Raw genomic sequence first — 19,699 nt, forward strand, 5'->3', positions numbered from 1 at the left:
CAGATGGCTTCATTTGCCCTGATACAGTTGTGTGTGGGACTTCCCAATAAGGTTTGGGGAAAGAGAGGAGGGAAGAGCAGCTCAGCAACGTTGGTGCCACCCAGAGCAGGGTTCTAACAGAGACTTCGTGATCTAGACAGTAGACATTAACTATATGATTTGGTGGGAAGAGTGGATGGTGTGTGTGTGTGTGTGTGTGTGTGTGTGCGCGCGCACGCGCGCGTGCACGCACATGTGCACATGCGTGATGGAGAGAGATGGACACAAAGGAGGACGTGAAAAGAAGGTTTAAATGAAAACAGAGCAGAAATCACCATCCGTAAATTAAATAAGAATTAGGTTGCTTAGGTGGCACCATTACCCAGCTTTCCGCCACATATAGGAGTTAGTCCTATGTAGTATATAGTTGTAGTTATTTTGCATTTTGATCCAGAAATAACCTTCTCATTTTTCAGAATTCTCAGTGAAAATTATTTGACTGAATTACATAAGGACTCATTTGAAGGCTTGCTATCCCTCCGATATTTGTAAGTTAATCATATTTACTTATGAGTTCTTACCTATAAAGTAGATTATCTATGAAGTAATTAAGGGGTTCAATGAGATAATGTCTTCAATTTCTTCTAGCAATTAAATTCTACAATTCTGTAAGTCTGTGTAGGGCCCCAGCCCATCACTAGCACTAAATATCTCCTATTCATTTTTAATTTTTTAACTATATAGACAAGGTAAGGATAGAAAAATACCCTTTAGTTGTAGAGGAAAAGTGGTAATGAGGTCTCAGCAATTATAGACTCCCATATGAACCTTGTTATATAACTGTTCATATAGTCTCCATCTGTATTTACATTTTGTTTATGACCTATGGATCAAATCTGGCCCACAGTCCGTTTTCATACAGCCCATAAGTTAAAAGTGATTTTTAAAGCGCTGTAAATGAAAAAAAAAAAAGAAAAGAAAAATATGTGACAGAGACTGTATGTGGCCTGCAAAACCTAAAATATTTACTTATCTGGCCTTTACAGAAAAGGTTTGAAAAAGTTGGTTTAGTGAAAATGGAGGAATTAAAGTTAACCTCAAATTGTCACCTATAGGACAAGAAAATCTAGAACACTTACATTAATATGAATGCCATTAACTCCTAACATTGATAATTTAATCTAAATTAAATTAACATTAAATATTAAATATTTAAGGAGATGAATTATGTAAACAGTATTGTCAAGGGACTACCCTGGTGGTCTAGTAGTTAAAACTTTGCCTTCCAATGCAGGGGGTGCGGGTTCGATCCCTGGTCAGGGAGCTAAGATCCAACATGCCTCATGGCCAAAAATCCAAAACATTAAAAAAAAGAAGCAATATTGTAACAAATTCAATAAAGACTTTAAAAATGGTCCACATTCAAAAAAAAAAATTTTTTTTTAATCAGTATTGTCAAGAACACATTAAGTTACCAAAAGAATAAACTGTTAAGGCTTTCAATGCAGGAATTGTGATACCAATATTAAGAATGTTTAAGATGATGGTTAAGTAGTATATTTAGAAATGTTTATACTAAATAAGCATATCAGAAATGCCCCTAAGAAAAATCTCTCCATCCTTTTATTTCTGTTTTTTTGTTTGTTTGTTTGTTTTGTTTTTTGGGCCAAGCCAAACAACTTGCGGGATCTTAGTTCCCTGACCAGGGATTGAACCCAAGTCCCCAGCAGTGGAAGTGCCGAGTCCTAACCCCTGGACCGCCAGGGTATTCCCTCTCCAGCTTCTTTATCACAGAAGAAATGCTTGCCTAGTATTTCTTTTAATTTAGGGATAAGGAGATAACTGCATTTTTGCTATACAAGCTCAGTTTTTGTCTTTTGCCCATGACATCCAAAGCTGTGTATGTCATTAATACTTATTAAGCCAATTTATGATCATCTTTAGCAAATAGATTCTTCTTGCAAATATAAAAGGCTTAAGGGAAGTGGGTATAAAGAGCCTCACATGACCCGAAAAATAGTTCTTTTAATTATCAAACCTTCCAAGCCTTAAGGGGCAATCACCTTTATATTAGTCTCTTCTCTGCCATCTGGGCTCCAAACCCTACAAACACAATTTGGAGAAAATCAAATAAGATAACTGCTCAGTGGACTAGGCCCTTCATTACTTCTACTATGAAATACTTTATAATCTGATTATTTCATGTCAGAATAAGTATTCTCATTCTTTAAATAAAAAAAAGCCAATCAATAAAAAATTGAAAAAAGAATATGCTAATAAGCACTATGCCTAGTGTTGTAAACACAAAGATGGGTAAGACAGGATTCCTTTTAGCAACTCATGATCTCACAGGGAAAATAAACATATAACTCAAACCATAATGACAAAGTGCTGTGGAGGCACCATGAAGTAATAAAACTACAAAACAGGCGTTTCCTCCTTCTATCCACTCCCCAGGTATTTGTTGATTTTATAAATATTTGAGTTTGCTATATGTCCACACGTTGGCTTTAAACATGATAGACGATGCACATATGCAGGATGTAGTCCATACTTTGAAGGAGTTTTTGCTCAGAGGAAATGGGTTGCAAAAATAGCTATATTTAATGAAAGAAATGAATATGGGCAATGAGAGCTATAAGTTGGTATTAGAGCACCAAAGAGGGAAAAAAGACTTCAAATTGGATCAGGGAAGATATTAGTAGAGCAATGCTGTTTAAATGGAACCTTGAAGGGCCATTGGGTATCAATGACAGACATCTTGGGAACAATAAACTTGCAAAAGGAAAGTGGGAGAAAGGCAAAGCACAGGAAAAATACTCTGAGTACCTGTAGAGTACAAGTGGGAAGAGTAGGAGATTAGAGCCAGATCATCTAGGGCTTTGGAGGCCAAGCCAAGGATAACATGCGAAGCTACCATGTTACCACAGCAGTGCTTGAGAAAAAGCTTTGGCCTGCAACAGAACCAACCACTTGGAGGGTTTGTGAAAACACAAGATCCAGCCCCATAGTTGCTGATTCAAGAGGTCCAGAGTAGGCTGACTATTTGTATATTCAATAAGCTCACAAGTGATGCTGGTATTTGAGAACCACTTCCGGAGAGTTAATCTGGTGATCGCGTGGAGGATGGCTTAAAAAGGGAGAGGGTGGAGATGGAAACACCAGTCAGAAGACAGTTATACCCATCCAGGTGAAATGAGAGACTAAGCTGGAATCAATGGAAATAAGTTAGTCAGCTATAGTCAAGAGTAGGTATTTTTGAATAAAAGTCAATATGATAGAAAGTGTAATACTGAATTAACATTACATATTAATGATAGGAGTAACTTCCTTTCAAGTTGTTTGGAAGGGTATCTTTTATTTCTTCTGGTAATGAATTGGCCTAGAAAAACAGAACTATACTGGGAAGTGTGTAAACATTCATGTAATATTAGAAATTATAATGATATATAGCGATAAAAATTTTGAGCTCATAATCTAGAATTTGATGAGACCACAAAAGGTGGAATCTAATCAATGCTTCTGCTCTCAGGAAAGATGAACTCCAAAATCTATAAAGATCTATAGTTGTATATTTAATTTATGAAGATCCTGAAGGTGAGACTCTTAAGAGAGGTGAAGGCAGGGTTAGGGGCTCTGGAAGGTTCAAATAGTAATTCATAAGGTTTGGAGTTTAGACCAGTGCTTCTTATTTATTATTATCCTTCTAACTTCTACTAGTTATTCCTACTAATTAGATATCTAATAGCTAATTGAGGCAATATTTTCCTCTTACTTTTCATAGAGATTTATCCTGCAATAAAATACAGTCTATCGAAAGACATACATTTGAACCACTACCTGTTTTGCAGTTTATGTATGTTACAAATATAACTTCATTATATTTGGAATTTTTATAAAGCTTAATTTTTTATAAAATTAATTTGTTACTCATTTTGAAATATGATTAAAATTACTACTAATATTTTGTAGCAAATCCTTTTTGTCTTTAGCAAAGATTAGTGTGAAAATTATTACACAGATCAGAGTGAATAATTATAGAGCTGTGGTTCTCAACCAGGGTGATTTTGCACGCAGGTGCTATTTGGTAGTGTCTGGAGACATTTTTGCTTGTTAGAACTGTATATGCTACTGGCATCTAGTGGACAGAGGCCAGAGATGCTACTAAACATCCAACAGTTTACAGGAGAGCCTCCCACAGAGAAGAATTATCCAGCCTAACATGTCAATAGTGCTGCCTTTCTAGAGAAATAAAGATCACTTAACACAAGTATTTAATGAGCATTTACTATTTTGTATCTAATGCACCACATATATAATCATGAAAGTATAAATCATAATATCTTCCACAGTGAGATTTCTTTAGTGTATGGAGGGAGTAGTGATGTTATGTTTCATCATATATAAATTAGAATTATTGCCAAAGGATAAATGTTCTGAAAGAATACATATTTTTCTTCTTCTTTTGCTTGTGTCTTTTTTTGTAGAAATCTTGGTTGCAATTTACTCACAGAACTGAGCTTTGGAACGTTTCAGGCCTGGCATGGAATGCAGTTTTTACGCAAGTTGTAAGTGAAATAGAAGATGAATACATGTAAAAAACTGTGTGTAAAAGCAATCATGCAGTTATTGGTTAGCTGGGGTGTAAATAAGCCCAGTATGAATTCTGGAAAGTATGTCTTGAGAGCCATTTATTATTTTTTTAAAATGAGGAAACTAATGTACAAAGAGGCCAAGAGACTTGTGTAACTCATATATATGAAACGCTCTGCTTTCCATAGTCCTTATCTTTGGCACAGGCAATAAAAGGCACCAAGCAAAAACACTCAAATTAGCATTGTAATGGAATCCCACTGATGCCTCTCCAATATGCGAATGGTCCATGAAGTTGCACTTTTGAATTTAACTTTGATTCCTGCTCATGTGCAAAGTTCCTAACTGCTTAAAATGTATGCAATACAGAGCTGCAAAGAACTAAGTTTAGCACTGAATTCTTCAGGGATAAAAAGCTGTGGGAGCTTCCCCAACCATTATTAGCTCTTTTAAATGGTAAAGGAGAAAGAATTCCTGAACACCCACCACAGGGCTTGCCCAGCCAACCAGAACATTATTTTTCAAAAAGCATATATCTCTGAAGTGAATTATCTGTGGTCAGTAGAAACCTTTGAGGTATGGAAAAAGACGTTGTTTGTGTTCAGCTGTAGTGTGAAAAATATATAGAAAATACATTGCTGTAGCCTAATTCAATATACTTTCTTTGCTGACTACTCTTCAGTAAGAAGTGTGGGCTTTACACACCTACAGCTCAAAAATTCTGTGATTTCTCATGACACAAGGAAATGATAGTGGGTACATTCAATGGCCTGAAGGCGATTTTAGACTCAAGGTAAAGAGCTCTCCTACACCTGGCTTTGGAAAAGACTCTCTTCCCTGTCTCGTGGTTCAGAAATCCAGTTTCACACAGTTCACACATTTTGGGTTAATGAAGGTGTTGAGGCTGTGTCTGGAGCTGGATTAGCAATTTCTGCAGATGCCTATCTTTAGCGGCCTCCTTCCTTTCCCTTGTTAGTTTGCTGATGCCTACCTTGGGGAGAGAGCACCAAGGGTCAGTTTTTCTTTTCCAGCACACCGGAGAGCAGGCTCATGAGGTCCCTTCACCAGCAGGTTTTAGTAGCATCAATACAACGTCTTAAACTCACCACCTTTCCTAAACATCCTATAACAGCAAGAGTTCCTTATAAGAATCAGAGTTTCACTATAGTTATGTAGGCAACACGGGACAATACATTGTGGAAATAGATAGATAAAGAAATCGCAGTGTAAAAATTAATGAATTCATTCCAAAACATTCACTGAGTGCCATGCCCACTGTGTGTCAGTACTCTATTAAGTGCTGGGGATACAAAGACGTATAGGGCAAGGACTTTGTCCCCAGTAAGCTTTCACACTGGAAGGAAAAAGATGGATGTTCATGGGAAAACTTATATGAGAGCCTTCTAGCATCTATGCAGCAGGGTAACAAGGTGAGGTAAGGGTGTGATGAAGTAGAAAATGAGTGGTAGGTTAGAAAATATTTGTAATGGAAGAGGCACCAACTTGTTCCTTTTGAATTTGTGTTCCTCTTAAGTGACAGAAAAAGGTAGTGAAAGAATCAGAACTATCTGGTGTTGGAAATAAATTAGTACTGTACTCCTAAAACTCATTCACAGTTACTTTCAAATGATTGTCACAGTATAGTAAGTCTTTGTTTTGGGCTAAGTCTTTCTAATAGACAAAGCTAATTTGCTTCAGGAAACATTTGCCATGGTGAGACATAAGCTTTATTGCATCTCTTTGCAAAGGCAAGCCACCAAGGGAAGGCACCACCCTCGAGTTAAGTCATTTTACTACCTATAGTGACACATTACTGGGGTGTTTATAAGTTGCCTGCATTAAAAAAGTTTGGAAAAGGGCCCCAGCTGAGATGGATTTATCATGAATACAATGAAGCTTAGGCTTCAAGGCTCCTCACTTGCATAGGTCACTTCTAAGGTTTTGAGAGGGGTCCTAGTGATTTTTGTATTCATAATTTTGCATGTTTTTATTAGATAGGATTTCCTAAAGTAGATGAGCTTCAGGCCCCACAAAACCTTGATTCATCACTGGGTTTCAGGTAATTACAAGTCAGTAGGTTTCTTGAATGAAACCTCTATGTTATTGACAAACATCAGGTGAAGTAGTTAGCAGTGTGGTAGTGTATTTTAAATCCGAAATCTATCTCAAAGATGAACCAAGAGCTTATTAATTACTAAAGTACCACTTTTTGAATGTTGGTAGTAATCATATCTCTTTCACATAAAATCAGGAATGAAATATATTATGGAAAACCAGCAGTGGTTGACAATCCTAAATGTTAAGTATACTTTTTTTTCTGACTTTAAAGTGTTTGTCCTTCATTCACCTATGCAGGTCCAGACTGATGGCTTATTTTTAAAATTCTTTTAGTCACTTCATTGGTTCTAACAATACAAGCTCCATGATTTTAGAAAGTGAAGGACTCTACAATGTATAAAGGCTATATAACTTAACCAAACAGAGCACATTCACATGCTGGCTTCTCTGTGGTACATCAATATTGTAACAAGAACATAAGCACTAGGAGAGAATAAGAGGAAAATCAAAGCCTTATCCCTATTGAATTATTTACCCCATTGTTGAGAATATCAATGAGGGAGGTGTGGCCACCCTATGAAGGCAAATTGAGCTGCGGTCACAGAGCCGCCCTAATGCTCCCCCAGTCAACTATCATTGGTTTCCTTTAGATGGCTATGTACACACAAAAGCTTACATACTTCGGGATGTTGTCATCACTTTTTGCTATGTACTAGAATCCTGGCAGCTCCTCAGATTTAGAAAGCCATAAACGCTAAAAACAAACATAATTTGAGTCTGCCCTTTGGGGTGATTCAGGGTGCCTGTTTTATTTGTAATAGTTCAAAATTTTGAGATTGTCACACCTAGCAACTATTATACTTTTCTTCTGCCAACTGCATCTTATTCTTCCCACCTGTAGTATTTTCTCCCATTCTGTACGTTTTTTTCATTTTCTTGATAGTGTCCTTTGAAGAACAAAACTTTTATAAAATCCCATTCATCTATTTTTCTTTGGTTGTTTGTGTTTCTGGATTATCTAAGAAACTTTTGTCTAATGCAAGGTCATAAAGATTTACTCCTGTGTTTTCTTCTAAGAGTTTTATAGCCTTAGCTCTTACATTTGGATATTTGATCCATTGGGAGTTCATTTTCATATATGGTGTGAAGTGTAGGAGTCCAGCTTCATTATTTTGTGTGTGGATGTACAGTTGTCCCAGTATCTTTTGAAAACACTGTTCTTTCCACAATGAATTGTTTTGGCACCCTTGTTGAAAATCAATCGACCATAATTATGAGGGTGTATTTCTATACTGTCAATTCTGTTCTATTGATTTACATGTCTGTTCTTATTCCAGTACCACACTGTGATTGCAGTAGCTTTGAACTGAGTTTTGAAACCGGGATGTGTGAGTCCTCCCACTTTGTTCTTTACCAACGTTGTTTTGGTTATTCTGTTTCCTTCAATTGCCATATGAATTTTAGAATTAGCTTGGCAATTTCTGGAAAGAGGTCAGCTGGGATTTTGATAGGAATTGCAATGGAACCATAAGTCGATTTGGGAAGTAGTGAAATTTTAATAAGATTATCTTCCAGTCCATGAATCCAGCATGTCTTTATATTTATTTAGATCTTCTTCAATTTCTTTCAACAGTTTTGTACTTTTCAGTGTGAATCTTGTGCTTACTTGGTTAAATTTTTCCCTAAGTATTTTATGTCTTTTGATGCCGTTACACATGGAATTGTTTTCTTAATTTCATTTTTGGATTACTCATTGCTGGTGCGTAGAAATAATATTGATCTTATATCCTACAACCTTGCTGAACTCATTTATTAATGCTAACAGTTATTTTCCTAGATTCCCAGGAATATGTCTTGTGGTCTTCCAGTTTCCCAGGAATATATTGGCACATTTCAAAGTCTCTGTGGACATCTCATTCCTCAGCTTTTATTTTTAAGCTTTTCGGTTGGGCTGTTTTTTGCCCCAAACTGTTATCCATTGCCCAATGCAACTGCCATGTTAAAATATTTGCCTGAAAATCTTTTCCAGAAATTACCCGTGAGGTGTGGCTTTTCTTACTAGGCAGCTCTCAGTCAGGTCAAAGGCAAGCCTTTCAAGTGAGGTCTTCCAGGGGACCACCAGACATGTAAAACAATGATAGTTCTTTGGGAATGAGGCTTTGAAGGCCCTCCCAGTCCATGCTGCTCCTTCTGGTACCAGGGATGTGGGCTGTTTTTCAAGGCTACCACTGGCATGGAGAGCAAAGGTCAAGGACAAGTTCAAGCAACAAAGATCTCATTGTTCTTACAGAAATGAATTTGTTTTCCTTGAATAAATTGCTCCCCAAATTGCTACAAGCATGTTGGTTAAATTTCCACAGTTCAGAAGAAGTTGATTCTGGCTATTTTTGCCAGTTTTGTTGTTGTTGCTATTGTTATTGTTGCTTCTATGGAGGGATGAATTTTCAGATGTCCTTCCTCCATCATTTTTACTGATTTTCCTGCAATATTTTTTAAAATCTCTAAAGTCACAATGACCATAGGCTAATTAAATATTTATCATGGGAGATGATTAAGGAAAAAATAAATAAAAAGAGAAATAAATAAATAAAAAGAAAATATAATTCTCATAGAGGCTTTCCCAGATGGGTAGATGAAGTTTGAAAAGGTATTTCTATATTTAGTGCTTTCAAAATTAAGGTTAAAGTAACAGATGTTTTAAAACTCCCTCTTTTTTTTCATTCAGGTTAAACACAGGCTTTAGAGTCAGAACTGAGTTCAAATTCCAGCTCTGCTTCTTACTAGCTTGATGACTTAGGACAAGTTATGTAACTTCTCTGGGCCTCAGTTTCCTCATTTGTACAATGGGGTAATATGTCTATCACATAAAGTTACTATAAGGATTAAATGTTAAATGCTGATCACAGGTGGCTGGCAACCCAAAAGATATTAGTTTTGATAATTATCTTTATAATATTCTGCAAAAATATGTTAATAATTCTTGAGTAGAGTTAACCTAAAATCAGATATTCTTTCCTTTCTTTCTGTTTTTTCTGGGTTTTTTTTTTCCCCCTTATTTGTTTTAAAGAACTGAGGAAAAAAAAAGAACTAAGAAGAAAATCTATTCCAGCATTTTGGAATAAAATTTTGTTCCCCAAAATTAATTTGTTTATTCATATATAAACAAAATGTTATTTATTTATTCAGCAAATCTTTATTAAATACCTAGCAAATATTAGGCACTATGTCAGGTACAGAAATAATAATGACAATAAAGTGTGGTTCCTGCTCTGAAGTTGCTGACAGTCTAGGACAGTGACAAGTAAACAGGTGATTACGTACACAGTAACAAAGCTATGATACAAGAATACACATGGGACTCTGTGATGGGAGTATGGCTTTCACCAATTCCTCTTGGATTTGTCTCTTCTTCTTTCGATCCAGAACGAAGGAATTAGCCCTATTTTTACCTTTTACTGGGTCGTTTAAATCATGAAATTTTAAAAAATTAGTAGAGATGAAAGAAAAATACCTTGAATTATGGAGGACAGTAGAAATAGTACTTTTTTTACAGAACAGGGTCTTCCTACCAGCATAGTCAGTTTTTGGGTTTTTAACCTGAAAAGTTCTTTGGCATATTTTTCTATGCTAGCCATTTTTTTCCTATTTTTTTGTTTGTTTCTCTTCTCAACTTTATCATCTAGAGACCTGGGTAGTTCCCAGTGAAAGAGTGTTTTACAGATTCTAAGGGTGATTTATAGGTAAAGACAGAAAATGATTTTTTTTTAACCTTCAAGTTCCATACCAAAAAAAATGAATATAAGCTTTCATGGAAGTAATTGAAAATGCAGATAATTTAAATTCCATCCCATTTTTCAGAATTCTCAATCAGAAGCCTTTGACAACAGTTGAAGTTTCTTATCTTTTTTAATTGCCAGCATTAAAATATTTGTAAGTATTGCAACAGTTTCATGGCTCATGAGATAATTTCTGCTCTTTTTTACTTTCGTCAAAGATTGAGTACTCTGGCTAAAAAGTCATAATTTAGATTTTAACTGGGTTACTGAAAATAAGACTTATTGGCAAAGAAAACGGTTAAAAAATATATATATATATATGGGTAAGACAGCCAGCAGAGAATGAGAACAGTGTTGAAGAACACATATAGATATGGAATATGTAGATGCATGTAGGAATATTATTTATTCCAGAAAGCAAAAAGGAATAAGGGGTACATTATTTTTTTAAAAAAGAGTGATCAAAAGAGGTAGATGCAATTGAAAATGAGAAGTTAGGATAACAAAAAATGATTGTACTGTTCAGCACCAAGGTCATTCATTTGATGATGCAAATTTAAATTTCTTCAATAAGAGCTCTTTAGAATTATCATCTATGGCAAGTAAGAAGCCAGAACTGAAGTAATCACATGTTAAGTATCTTTTTAAGTTTAGAATTTTTGTCTGGGTTTTATATCATGCATGTTTGGGCTTCTCCTTCAGAGACATGGGAACAACACAAGTGTCACTTACAACAATTGAAAGCATCCTCATGATGACCCTTGAATTGGAAAAACTGTAAGTTGATTTTTCTTACATTTATTTTCACTCAATTGTTTTTTTACATTTGTTTTATTATTTTCTTAAGTCAGGTTTATTTATGTATAATTTTCATTTAACAAAATTCACTATTTTTAAATATACGGTGTGATGTGTTTTGACAAATGTATAGTTCTGTAGCCACCACCACATTTGAGGTCAAGAAAACTTCTGCCCTCCCAAAAGACCCATCATGTCCCTTTGTAGTCAATCCATCCTCCTCCCACTACCAGGCCCTGGCAACCACCAATCTGATTTTTTTCTGTATAATGTTGCCTTTTCCAGAATATCTTATAACTGAAAGCATGTGTTATATAGCCTTTTGTTTTTGGCTTCTTTCACTTACCAGTCTCTTTGGAGCTTCATCTGTTTTGTTGCACCTGTCAGTAGTTCATTCCTTTTTACTGCTGAGTAGTATTCTAGTTGTGTGGATACACAGTTTGTTTACGCATTCATCATTTGATGAACATTTGAGTTGTTTCTAGATTTTTGGCTATTATGAACAAAGCCTCTGAAAACACTCACATGTGTGTGTGAACAAATGTTTTGTGCGATCATATGTTTTCATTTCTTTGGGGTAAAATACCTAAGGGTGGGATTGCTTCATCATATGCTAAGTGCATTTCTAACTTTTTAAGAAACTGCTAAACTGTTTTCTAAAGTGCCTGTGCCTTTTTGCTTTCCCACTAGCAGTCTATGCGCGTTTCAGTTGCTCCACATCATCACCTGATCCTTACATTTGTTTTAAAAAAAAATTTAGCCTTTCTAGTAGGTGTGCAGTTGTATCCCATAGTTTTTGCCAGATTTTGCATTTCTGTAATAGCTGATGATGTTGAGTGTCTATTCATGTGGAAATATCTTTTTAAATGAAGTGTCTGTTCAAATCCATTTTTTTTTTTTTTTTTTTTTTTTAATTTTGCGGTAAGCGGGCCTCTCACTGCTGTGGCCTCTCCCGCTGCAGAGCACAGGCTCCGGACGCGCAGGCCCAGCGGCCATGGCTCACGGGCCCAGCCGCTCCGCGGCACGTGGGATCCTCCCAGACCGGGGCACGAACCCGCGTCCCCTGCATCAGCAGGCGGACTCTCAACCACTGCGCCACCAGGGAAGCCCCCAAATCCATTTTTTAATTGGACATTTATATTGAGTTTTAAGAGTGCTTTATATAAAAAGCAATGGAAAAAGTCCTTTTTCTCACATATGTGTTTAGTAAATATCTTCTCCCAGATTGTGACTTATCTTCATTGTATTAAAGTGTCTCTGAAGACTAGAAGTTTTAAATTTTTGATGAACTCTAATTTAGCAATTTTTCTTTTTTTCGTATTTATTTAATTAATTTATTTGGTTGTGCTGGGTCTTAGTTGCGGCAGGTGAGCTCCTTAGTTGCGGCTCATGGGCTTCTTAGTTGTGGCATGCAAACTCTTGGTTGCATCATGCATGTGGGATCTAGTTCCCTGACCAGGGATCGAACCCGTGCCCCCTACATTGGGAACTCGGGGTCTTAACCTCTAGGGAAGTCCCTTAGCAATTTTTCTTAGATGGTTTGTGCTTTTTTGTGTCTTATCTAAGAAATCTTTTTGTGAGACCCCACTGTGTAACCCCAAATCACAAAGATTTTCTCCTATGTTTTCTTCCAGAAGTTGTATAGTTCCATTTAGGTCTGTGATTCATTTTGAGTTAATTTTCATATATGTTGTGAGGGAAGGGTCAAGTTTCATTTTTTTGCAGTTTAAAAACTATTTCTGTAGGACCCTATTGTGACAGTTTATTACACAACCTACTGCACCTTATACTGTGCCATCCCCCCTCCGATATGGCAAGCTAGTAGAAACTTTCTGTTATACCAAGGCTAGATGAGGGGATTGCATGACATTAGTATGGGGAAAGGACCCTGCATTTAGCAGTCTGTTCCAACCATCTTTGTCAGGTCAGCTGACAAATGACTGTCTTCACCACGCCGTCACACATTGGTCACTGCTCTAGCCTCATCTTCCTCAGCCTCCCACAACATCTGCCCCAATTGCAATCCCTCTCTTGTCAGCTAGATGCCCTCCTCTCTAGATATTAAAAATTATTTCCCTATGTAACTACAATACTGTTAACACACAGTATTGAAGAAATTAAATTCCTACACAATAATATTACCTAATAAAGAGTTGCTATTCAAATTTCCCCAGTTGTCTCTCTCATATAATTTTTCTTTTAACAGCTTTTTGAGGTATAATTGACATATAATAATCTCTGTTCACACACACACATACATACACAGCAGGAAGACATCACCAAAATCAAAATGTCCATCACCTCAGAAAGTTCCATAATGTCTCTTTGTAATTCTTTCTACCCATCGTTCCTTGCCCTTCCCAATCACGATGCAACCATTGATCTGTTTTTTGTTTGCATTTTCTAGAATTTTTTGTTAATGGAATCATACAGTGTATACTTTTTTCTAACTGGTTTCTATCTCAGCATGATTATTTTAGTCTTCATCCATATTGTTGTAGATACCAGTAATTAATTTCTGTTTATTGCTGAATAGTATATTTCTGTATTACGATTTGGATGGAAGTTCTTTTATTTATTTATTTTTTGAACCTGGATGTTCAGTTGTTCCACACCATTTGTAGAAAATCCTGTCGTTTCTCCACTTAAATGCCTTTGAACCTGAAAGTCAGTTGTCCACATCTCTCTACTTCTGAACTTTCTCTTCTGTTCCTTTGATCTTTTTGTCTATCTTTACACTACTATCACAATGTCTTGAAAGTGTAGCTTCATAAGCGTTGAAATCAGTTACTGTTAGTTCTTCAACTTTGTTCTTTTTTAAAGTTGTTTTAGTTATTCTAAATTTTATTTCCATATGAATTTTAGAATTAGCTTGTCAATTTCTATAGAAAAGCCTACTGGGATTTTGATCTATAAATCAATTTGGGGAGAATTGATGTCTTAACAATATTAAATCTTCTGATCCATGAATACATTATATCTCTCCATTTATTTAGGTCTTCCTTAATTTCCCCTAGCAATATTTTACAGTTTTCAGTGTGCAAGTCTTACATCTTTTGTCAGATTTATTCTAAGTATTTTATATGTTTGATTCTGTTATAAGTAGTATTTTAAAACTTTGCTCTCTGATAGTTTGTTGAGATAAATTAATCTTTTCGTATGTTGATCTTGTACCCTGCAAACTTGATAAACTCATTTATGAGTTCCAGTAGCATTTTTGTATATTCTGTCAGGTTTTCTACATAATCATGTTATCTGCAAAGATAGTTTTACTTCTTTCTTTCCATTCTGAATATCTCCTTTCTTTTTGTTGCCCTATTGCACTGGCTAGAACCTTCACTGCAATGTCAAATAGAAGTAATGAGAGCAGACATCCTTGCCTTTGTCCTGATCCTGGAGAGAAAGTACTTTGTCCTTCACCATTAAATATGATGTTAGGTTTTTTGTAGAAGTCATTTATCAAGTTGAGGAAGTCTCCTTCCATTCCTAGTCTACTGAGGGCTGTTTTTTCCTTTAATCAGGAATGGATGTTAGATTTTTTCATTCTTTTCCTTCATCTATTGCAATAATTATAAGATTTTTCTCTTCTTTTCTTTACTTAATTTATTTATTTTGGGGTGAATTGGGTCTTCATTGCTGCACGCAGGCATTCTCTGGTTCTGGCAAGCAGGGACTACTCTTCATTGGAGTATGCAGGCTTCTTATTGCGATGGCTTCTCTTGCTGCAGAGCATGGGCTGTAGGTGCACGGGCTTCACTAGTTGTGGCACATGGGCTCAGTAGTTGTGGCTCATGCGCTCTAGAGCACAGGCTCAGTAGTTGTGGTGCACGGATTTAGTTGCTCCGTTGCACGTGGGATCTTCCCGGACCTGGGCTCAAACTCATGTCCCCTGCACTGGCAGGTGGATTCTTAACCACTGCTCCACCAGTGTTGTCCTGATTTTTCTTTTTTATTGTACTAAGTTGGGTAAATTGATTTTCAAATATTAAACCAACCTTTCATTCTTGAGATAAACCCCACTTGGTCATGATGTATCGTCTTATTATATATTATTGTATTTGATATACTAAAATTTTATTAAGAATTTTTGTCTGTGTGTTCATGTGAGATATTGGTCTATAGATTTCTTGTAATGTCATTGTCTAATCTTGATACAGTGAAAGTTAGCCTTATAAAAAAGTTGGGAAGTATTCCCTTCTCTTCAACTTTCTGGTAGAGTTTGTGTAGAATTGGCATTATTTTATTCCTTAAATGTTCAGTAGAATTTATCAGTTAAGCCACCTGGACTTGAAGCTTTCTTTGTTGGAAGGTTTTACACTGCACATCCAATTTCTTTAATATCTTTATTCTTTAATAAACTTTAGTAGTGCATGTCTTTCAAGGAATTTTTTCCATTTCATCTTGAATTTATTGGTATAAAGTATTCTATAATATTCTCTTATTATCCTTTTACTATCGATAGTATTTTTCTGTTTTCCATTTTATTTATTTCTACTTTGATCTTTATTGTGTTCTTTCTTCTCTTATTCTGTGATAAACTTGCTCGCATTTTTCCAGTTTAAGGTGGAAGTTGAGGAAGCTGAGTACAGCGTTAGCAATATCCCACATGTTGACATATTATGTTTTCACTTTCAGTGAATTCAAAATAGTTTCTGATTTCCCTTTTGATTTCTTCTTTGACCAAAAAGTTACTCAGAAGTGTGTTGTTTAGTTTCCAAATATTTGGAGATTTTTCGAATTTGTTAATATCTAATTTAATTCCATTGTGGTCAGAGACATATATCGAATGCCTAAAATCCTTCAAAAATTTTTTAAGTATTTTTTAATTTATTTTTGCTGCGTTGAGTCTCTTTTGCTTCACCTGCGCTTTCTCTAGTTTCGGTGAGCAAGGGCTACTCTTCATTGGGGTGCTCCAGCTTCTAATTGGATGGCTTCTCTTGTTGCAGAGCACAGGCTCTAGGTGCATGGGCTTCATAGTTGTGGCACGTAGGCTCCAGAGTGTGGGCTCAGTAGTTGTGACGTACGGGCGTAGTTGCTCCGCGGCATATGGGATCTTCCCAGACCAGGGATTGAACCCATGTCCCCTGCATTGGCAGGCAGATTCTTAACCACTGAACAACCATGGAATTCCCAATTCCCGTATTCTTAATCTTTTGTGTAGATCCATATTCCAATCTGGTGTCATTTTCCTTCTGCCTGAAAATACTTCTTTGAACATTTCTTAAAGTGAAAGTCTACTAGTAATGAATTCTTTCAGCTTTTGTATGTCTGAAATAGTCTTTATTTTTCTTTTGTTTTGACACATCTGGGTATAGAATTCTAGCTTGATAGAATTCAATTCACTGCTTTAAAGATGTGATTCAGCTGAGTTCTCATTTACATTGTTTCCAACAAGAATTCTGCTGTCATTGTTATCTTTGTTCCTCTGTACGTAGTGTATAATTTTTTCCTCTGGCTGCTTTTAATTTTTTTTCCTTATTGCATGTTTTGAGCAATTCGATTATTTTTTGTGCCTTGGTGTAGTTTTTTCCATGTTTATTATGCTTTAAGTTCATTGATCTTCTTGACTTAGTGGGATTATAGTGTTTACGAATTTGGAAAAATTTTGGATATTATTTCTTCAAGTTGTTGTATTTTTCCTCTCCTTCATGGACTCTAAGTACGCATGTATTAGGCCACTTGAAATTGTTGCACAACTCACTGATGCTCTATTCATTTTTGTTGTTGTTTTGTTTTGTTACTCTTTTTGTTTCATTTTGGACTGTTTCTATTACTATGCCTTAATGTTCACTGACCCTTTCTTCTGAAGTGTCTAGTCTGCCATTAACCTCGTTCAATGTCTTTTTAATTTAGACATAGATTTTAATTTCTAGAAGCTCAATTTAGGTCTGTCTTACATTTTCCATGCCTGTACATTACATTTTCAGTATTTAGAATGGGTTTTTTAACATGTGAAAGACAGTTATAGTAACTTTTCTTCAGGTATAATAACTTGTAAAATGTTCTTTTCTGCCAATTCTAACATCTGTATAGATTACGGGTTAGTTTTGATTGATTGCCTTTTCCCCTCACTATGGGGCATATTTTCCTACTTCTCTGCATGCTTGGCAGTTTTTCATATGATCCCAGATATTGTGAGTTTTAGTTTCTTGTGTGCTATATATATTTATATTCCTGTAAAATACTTGGGCTTTGTTTTGGGTGAAATTAAGTTACTCAAAACAATTTTATTCTTTTAGGTCTAGCTTTTAAGATTCATTGGGTAGGAGTCCAAGTAGGCTTTAGTCTGGAGCTCATTATTTGCAGCTACTGAGACAAGTCCTTTCTGAGTATCATGAGGTTTTCCAGTCTGACTTATAGGAACAGGTACTATTCCTACAACCCTGTGTGATATCCAGTTATTATTAATCCTTTCATGTGGTTCTTTTCCTGGCATCAAGTAATTCCTCACACAAATGTACTGACCAATACTTTGTTGAATTCTCAAGAGATCCCTCTGCGTATCTCCAGACTTCTTTGTCTGTGCACTTCTTTTGTCTCTGATACTCTGCTTTGTGAACTCTAGTTACCTTGGTTTTCCCAAACTCTTAGCCCCATTGCCTCAGTCATGGAGTCCACCAGTCTCTGCCTGGACTTCTCTTCCCTGTACCATGACCTGGAAACTCTCTCAGAGAAGTAAGTTAGGGCAATTATAGGGATCACTTCATTTGTTTCCCATCTCTTGCGGAATCACTGAACTTTATTGCCTGAGGTCCAGTTTCTTGAAACCTTTTGTTTCATATGTTCTGTCCGACGTTTTCATTGTTTCAGGTGGGAGGTTAAATTGGTCCTTGTTACTTCATCTTGGCAAGAAGCCAATAATATTCTTTAAGTCTGTTTTGTTTTGATACAGCGTCCAATTAAAGATTAGGCATTGCATGTTACGTCTTTGTTTCCTTTAATCTAGAATATTTCCTTACCATTTCCTTTTGTTTTGGTCTTTATGACATTGGCATTTTTGAAGAGTCTAAGCCAGTTGTCTTGTATATTTCCCCACAATCTGGATTTGTCTGTTTCCTCATTAGATTCAAAGTAAACATTTTGTGGAAGACTACTATATAGGTGATGTATTCTTCAGCACTTCAGGTGGCCCAGTGCTAAGTTTGATCACTTGATTAATGTGGTATCTTCCATATCTCTCCATTGTAAAGTTATTTTTCCCCTTGGTAGTTGATAAAATGTGGGGTGATACTTTGGGATCAGTGAAGATCCTACTTTGAAACAACTCTTCACCCAACTGTGCATCAATGATAATCCTTGTCTGAATCGATTATTACATTGATAGTTGCAAAATGACACTTTTCTTATTCTATCATTCCTTGTGCATTTATTAGCTGACATTATTCTATAAAGAAGAGTTCCCCAATTTTCATTTGAGTATCATTATGAACTCATATGCTTTTTTAAAAATTAACTATGTTATACCTTATTATAATGATAATGTTATTCTTTAGAATGTTCCTTTTGTCCAGATTTGGCCAATGCGATCTCTGTTATTGTTTAACCACATGATGCTTTTTTATTGCTAGAATAACTTGTAATATATTACTACTCACAGATAGGAACTGAGAAAGGGACTACAGAAGGTGTGGCCTTATTCAGTCTGTTCTTAGAAGTCTGCCTTCTTCCTGTGTACTCTCAACCCAAAGTGAGGATTTCAGGTTGGAAGGAGATACTTCTGAATTAAACTACAGATCAATGTCACCCAATTCTAATCTCTATTCCCTTTTTCCTAGGCATACCATACGTACTGCCATCCTCATCCTTCCGTTGGGCACCTCTCTCCTCTATATTTATTTACAACAGTCAAGAGCAGCAATTGTCCAACCGGCGCCTATTCAGTTCTCCAGTCCATATGCCCCAAGAACTCCTTTTTGCACAGGTCTGTGGTGGCCTTGGCCTACCTCTTCTACCTACTCAAGTAACTCTTTTACCATGAATTTAATTACCTATGTTTCCATTTATAGGATCTTACCTAGCCGTATGGCCTGCTGCCTCTGCCAATTTAAAAATATTATTGAGGTTGTCTGTCAGACAGTCAAGCTGTGTTCTGACAGTGGATGCCTGACAGACGTCACATGTTGCTGTGTGTCTCAACTGCGGGAAAATAAATTTTTAATTTAATATTTTAATTTTTAATCAATGATGATAAATTTTAAAATTCATGATGTAATTGCATTATTTTAATTCATACATTCAGAGTTCCAGCTCCCTAATTTTCTAAGAACTACCCCGTTGCTAAAAATCAGATTCTTGGTTACATTATTAAGCTAATAGCAGCTCAGTTACATTGTTAGCTTAATAATGTAACTGATCCGCATACATAAAGGAACATGAGAAAGGAATGGATGGGGGAAGGGAATTAACATTACTGGCCTCATATCCTATGCTGTGCTCTCTGCAAATGAGAACTTATTGATATAGTGCCTCACAGTTTGTAAACTGATTTTATATAC

General features: G+C 36.0%; 1 long non-coding RNA gene across 1 annotated transcript; it reads left to right on the top strand.

Moving 5' to 3' along the window:
- The first annotated feature begins 455 nt into the window (after nt 1–455).
- LOC141279105 (uncharacterized) lies at nt 456–10,548 on the top strand. The gene is made up of 3 exons (XR_012332861.1): nt 456–527; nt 4,467–4,547; nt 10,489–10,548. It is a non-coding gene; the product is annotated as an uncharacterized lncRNA (long non-coding RNA).
- Nucleotides 10,549–19,699: the final 9,151 nt, after the last annotated feature.

The sequence above is a fragment of the Tursiops truncatus genome, chromosome 7, assembly GCF_011762595.2.
Source record: "Tursiops truncatus isolate mTurTru1 chromosome 7, mTurTru1.mat.Y, whole genome shotgun sequence".
In the NCBI taxonomy this organism is placed as follows: Eukaryota; Metazoa; Chordata; class Mammalia; order Artiodactyla; family Delphinidae; genus Tursiops; species Tursiops truncatus.